The sequence below is a fragment of the Grammomys surdaster genome, unplaced genomic scaffold, assembly GCF_004785775.1.
Source record: "Grammomys surdaster isolate TR1022 unplaced genomic scaffold, NIH_TR_1.0 137, whole genome shotgun sequence".
NCBI lineage: Eukaryota > Metazoa > Chordata > Mammalia > Rodentia > Muridae > Grammomys > Grammomys surdaster.
In genome coordinates, this window is record NW_021604595.1 from 14,503,561 (window position 1) to 14,509,355 (window position 5,795).

Genomic DNA, 5,795 nt, shown 5'->3' on the forward strand with positions numbered 1-5,795 from the left:
GTGCAGCACAAAACCTTAAGTCCATCTTGCTTAATTTAGAATGTATATCAGGGTGGGTCGATCTCTCTCTCCCTCCCTCCCTTCCTTCCTACCTCCCTCCCTCTTTCCTTTCTTTTTTTCTTCCCGCTGCCATGAGGTGAGAACAGGTTTGTTCTTACACATGATCCCTATTGTGGTCTTCTGCTTTGGAATAACAGTGCTCGGTAGACTGAAATCTCTGAACCGTGAGCTAGAATAACCCTCTCTGCTTTTTAAGTTGATTCTCTCAAGAGTTTTTTCACAGGAACAAAAAGCCGACTACAATAATACTGAAGCCATTTATTGTAGGCAAATGACATAATTAGTTTTGTTACTGGCAGTTTATCAAGAACACTTGCTTTAGTTGCTATTAGATTTTAATAGCATGGCAAAATTCTTCTGGAATTTTGCACATATCTGCATTTGCTGCAAATTCAAATTTCCAAATTAAGAAAATTCTCATTTAAGATCTGCTAAGATCTTTTCTCTTCCGGTCCTAGGCACTGCGGAAGCTGTGAATTACCGTGCAAACATGGCCAAATCCAAAAACCACACCGCACACAATCAGTCCCGCAAATGGCACAGAAATGGCATCAAGAAACCCCGATCACAAAGATACGAATCTCTTAAGGGGGTTAACCCCAAGTTCCTGAGGAACATGTGCTTTGCCAAGAAGCACAACAAGAAAGGCCTGAAGAAGATGCAGGCCAACAAGGCAAAGGCAGCGAGTGCACACGCAGAGGCCATCAAGGCCCTTGTGAAGCCACAGACCATCAAGCCCAAGGTGCCAAAGGGCCCCAGCTGCAAACTCAGCCGCCTGGCTTTCATCGTTCACCCCAAGCTTGGGAAGCAGATTCGAAGCTACATGGCCAAGGGCTGTAGGCTCTGCCAATGAAAGCCCAAGGTTCAAACCAAGGCAGAGGCAGCAGCTCCAGCTAAGGCCCAGGCTTCAGCTCCAGCCCAGGCTCCCAAAGGTGCCCAGGCCTCTATGAAGGCCCCATAGAAAAGGCTCCTGCCAATGTGAAGACAGATGGACTGCTGGGACACACCTACCCACACACTATTTGCAGATGATCAGTGTCCTATGCTGTTTTTACAAATAAACTCAAGATCTGTTAAAAAAAAATCTACTAAGATCTTTTAAAATTACACAAAGAATATTGATTATTCCCTACACACTGGTCAGAGGCTTAGGTGTAGACATGGGGAAAGTCAGATTCTAGATAAAGCTACTAAGACATTTATTTTACTTTGGAGCTTTGAATCATTGTTCTGGAAGTTGGAAAAGGCAGAGGGGTCAGGATACTGTCCTAAGAGGGGCCGAGGTGATGAGCCAGAGAACTGAAGCTGAACCAGCAGTGTCATTAGACAGAACAAAGGTAAGCATAGTTAGTGACCAGAGGGGGTCTGTGCACCAGAGGACACAGTGGGTTTGCAGGGTAGGAGAAGCTGGAGTGAAATCAGGAAACAGGAAGTGTGTGTGATTCCAGTCAGGGGCTGGACCAAGAGTCATCAACTTTGCTTGCATAGCAGGAGCAACTTGGGGTAGAGGGATTTATTTATTTGTTTGTTTTAATGGATAGGTATTTAGGTCTTACTCATGGGCAATTAAATTACAAATTTGGAAGGTAGTGGGTTGCAAGTGAGTTAAGAAAGGGCCTGGAAACAGAATGAGCTTGGAGGGCAGATTGAGCTACCTGCCCATCACATGGGTGGAGAAGAATGAACCTCTCAAGCTGATCTGGCATCTGTTGGAGGTCAGGAGGCCCGGCGAAGGGTCAGGAAATAACCAGTTTTGTGGGTTTTTAAACCGGTGAAGACACGGAGCCATTGTGTAACACAGCTTGCCTCTGTCTACATGTTGGGGCTGCCAGACAGTTGACAGCTAAGTTTGGAGCTCACCTCTGTGAAGTGCTCATGCCTTCATGCAGTTCTCACTCTTGGGTTAGTGCCTTTGCTTCTCTGCCCTTATTCAAAACCTGTTACTTATTTTCGGAGCGCATTTTATTTGGGTTTAGATGAATCTTTCTAAAATACATGGACTCATGTTTATCCAGGGTGGATGATAAATCAATTCTTAGAAAAGAGTTCTATTGTATGTGCCAGGGGAGTACAGACACCTGTTTATGTGCTAGGTAGGGGTTGAGGGGTGGGGTAGTGATGAGTCAGACATTGATGGATGTTTCCTCTGTAACTCTCCACTTTATTTTTAAAACATAAAATAAATTTTATCTAAAGCCCTCTTTTAAAAGTGCTTTTATTAAAAGCACTTGAGAATTTTGAGAATTTTATACAATGTATTTTGATCATATTCATTCCGTCCTGCCCAGATCCTCTCGCTGTACTGTACCCTAAAACGAGGAAACAAGTTTCTGGTTTTTGGTAGGCCATGAGACCTGCCCTAAGTGTGGCTGAGATGCTAGGGTCCACACCGCTGAAGAAACCTGACTGTCTGTCATTCAGCAGCAATCCAAGGCCAAATAGCTTCTCACATAGGAACGATACTTCACACCCATTTCTGCCACAGGCTGGGATTTTCTCTGGCTCGGGCTTGCACAGATCTTGTACACTCAGTCACAATGGCTTTTCACCTTATTTTAAGACTCTCACCAAACCTGGAGCTCTTATATTGGCTAGACTGGCTGGCCAGCAAGCCCCTGAGACTGTCTGCCTTTGCTCCCCAGCAGTGGGATTACAGGTGCATACAGCCATGTCTGATGCTTTACAAGGCGGTAGGGGATCCAAATTCAGGTACTCTTTGTACTTTACCCACTGAGCCATCTCCCCAGGTCCAGAAGAATTTCCTTATATTGGAAAATAAGTTATTTGCCCCACCCCCACCCCACTACTAACTTTCCTAGTGCATATAACTTATTTTCTTCTCCTTCTTCCTCTTCCTCTTCCTCTTCCTCTTCTTCTTCCTCTTCTTCTTCCTCTTCTTCTTCTTCTTCTTTTGGTCATTTTCCTAACTTCTATTTGTTATAAGGGAAAAACATTTTGATTTAACTTTATTTTTCTTGGAGAAGTAGCAGAACCTATTAAAGTAAGGGGAAAAAAAGCAAATGTACGTAACCTCCTTATTTAAATAATATATTTGATGGCATCAATGTTGCTCCCTTTGCTTCTGATATGTCTGGTGAGTTTCATACTATTTTAGCCAAGACTGACAAAGGACAGTTTACTCAGTTAACCCCAACAACCTTAGATGACACTTTAAGCACTCGGTTGGGCCCAGTTATATGTAGATAGATAGGTCTGGTGGGTTTTGAAAACTTAGTTTGCTTTTTGAAGTTGATTGATCACTGTGTACAGACTGTGTGCCAGATTGTGTTGCTCTGCTGTTTGATCAGACATGCTAATATTCTAATCTCTCTCATCTCTCTCTCTCTCTTTCATCTCTCTCTTCCCCTTCATCCCCCCTCCCTCTCTCTCTCTTTGTCATCTCTTTATTTTTTTCTTAAATTTTGGCCTTTTTTGGTAAGACAAAATCACTTTATTCTAATCACAAGTAAGACATCACACGATGGTTTTAGGACCCTTTGTTTTGTAAGCTTCTGTTTATTCACATATGGGAGGTGGACCACATATGTGATAACATTTACCTCATAAAAAATGGGGCGAGAAATCACATCATTCATTCAAAGCACCAAGCCTGGAATACTGTAAACAATTTATAGGTGCTCATTTGAAAAGTTGAGCCTCTCACTCTGATCCTGGTACTGCACGGGGCTGTTTTAGCCAGCATGACAAATCTGTTAGCATCTTGCTAAAAAAGACGAGTTCCTTAAGAGCAGTGGATGGATCTCTGTCATGTCCCACAATGCCAAGTTCAGTAGACTCAGTAGTGAATTTAGGTTTCTGGCTCTGTATCATCACAAATGCCACTGGTGTGACTGAGCCAATACGCTTCGAGAATTTTCAGGAATTCTCCAGGAAACTGATTATAAAAGCTTTCAGTCTGGCTTCCCAGATCCTTCTGCCTTCAAACATTTGTCAGTTGCCTGTTCAGTTTCAGTGTCTCAGCTGCCTTTTGAGTTCACAAATGAATTTATGACTTCCATGATGCCCACAGGATGTGCATATTTAGGATGTTGGTAGTGTCTTTTCAAAGCTGTTCCCCCACCCCCAGCTTGTGTTCTGGCCATACAGCATTCGATGGGGCATGTATCTTAGTGATTTCTCCAGGAGCACTTTCCCTCGCTGTTCTCAATGCCTTTGAGAATTCACAGTGGTGTAAACTGATGAGAGATACAGTGTTTTTCTCCCTCCTGCTTAATGGAACACCCCATTCCCATTAGGGAATTTTCTAATTTTCAGGATGTATGGAACTTTTTTGTTCTGTTTTTCTATACCAAAAAATGTTATCACCAAATCCCTAAATCTGTGGTTTTAGATTTGACCCACCTTTATACTCATGGCTCCAGAAAAACTGGGGGAAATTACACTTATAAGGTACAAGGCAGGGCGTTCTCAGGCTCAGAAACAAGGCAAATCTGGGTCTGGGGAGAGTTGGGTGTCGATTTGACTAATGAGGAATGAAGTGGCAGATACCCCATCTCTCTGTTCAAAAACAGGCGTAGAAATTCAGTGGGCACTGGTTTCAGGCGTAGAAATGCAGTGGACACTGGTTTCTGAGATGGAAACGTATGTCACTAAGAATGCCAGACCAGGTACAGGAGATGTGTCCTCTCTCAGATGTCCTGGCAGTTCAGTTACTTTAATAAATAGCACTTTCACACCGCACAACTCAACCTGGATTCTGAAGCCTAGGGAAACAGTTTGGCTGTACATGTGATTCATGGCATGCTGGCTTCTTGCTAACCATGGTCTTTCACCAGTCATTTAAAAATAATATCTCAGGTTTTTGGTTTTATCAAAAGATTTCATAGCTCAGTGATTTCATTCATGCTGTCTCTGCAAATCTTCTTTTATAAATATGAAAAAAAATCATGACCTATCCATACGGTTTAAAAACTCATATTTCCTTTTCAAAGGGGGATATAAGTGAGAGTGCGGGAATGTATTTCTTCACCCTAGCTCTCCACACATCCCAGGCAGCCTCTTCTGTGATAGCCATTGCCACTAGCTTGATTTGTATCTTTCTGGAACATTCCCAGACATGGGAACATATATATGAATATGCATTCTGTGCTAGTTTGTATCTTGTTTTTTCCACTCAGAGTTCTTTCTCATTGCAGCTCAGAGTACCCAGCCGTCCTTTTTAAGACAGTTATGCTGGTCTTTTGCATTTTGATTTAGGGAATAAGAAACTTGGCATCTTTTTTCTTCCCTTCTGCCCCAGCCGGTCACTGAGCACCCCACCTGGAAAGGCCTCGTGTGGTGTAATTATGGTGGCTCCAGGAACTTCTCCTGGTTTCACAACATTTCCTCTCCCCAGCATCTCCAGACCTGCAGTTCCTTAATTAGACCTGCATAGCTTTGATTTTAGCTTTGCCCACCTGCTCCAACACAAATCATCTTGGGGAATCTTGTGTTTCATCCCAATCTCAGAACCAATGAATTTCTCAGACATTTTCCTGGGAATGCATTTAACTTCAACAGAAACTAGTCCAAACTGGGAGCTCTGTGAAGTGGGTATTGTGTGATTTATTTCTGAGGAGATGTCTACTCACTTCCGATAGGCAATTGAAGAGAAATCAAATTGCTTTATGCTTTCCTATAGGAATATTGGTGAGGGAAGTGAAACAAATATGACTCAAAGACAGTATCAGCAGAAGCCCACTCTGGCACAGGTAGCTTCCCACAAGAGTAGGAAA

General features: G+C 42.9%; 1 pseudogene; it reads left to right on the forward strand.

Annotated features, from left to right (window-relative positions):
- Positions 1 to 550: 550 nt before the first annotated feature.
- Positions 551 to 1,021, forward strand: LOC114617547 (annotated as a pseudogene).
- The last annotated feature ends 4,774 nt before the right edge of the window (positions 1,022 to 5,795 follow it).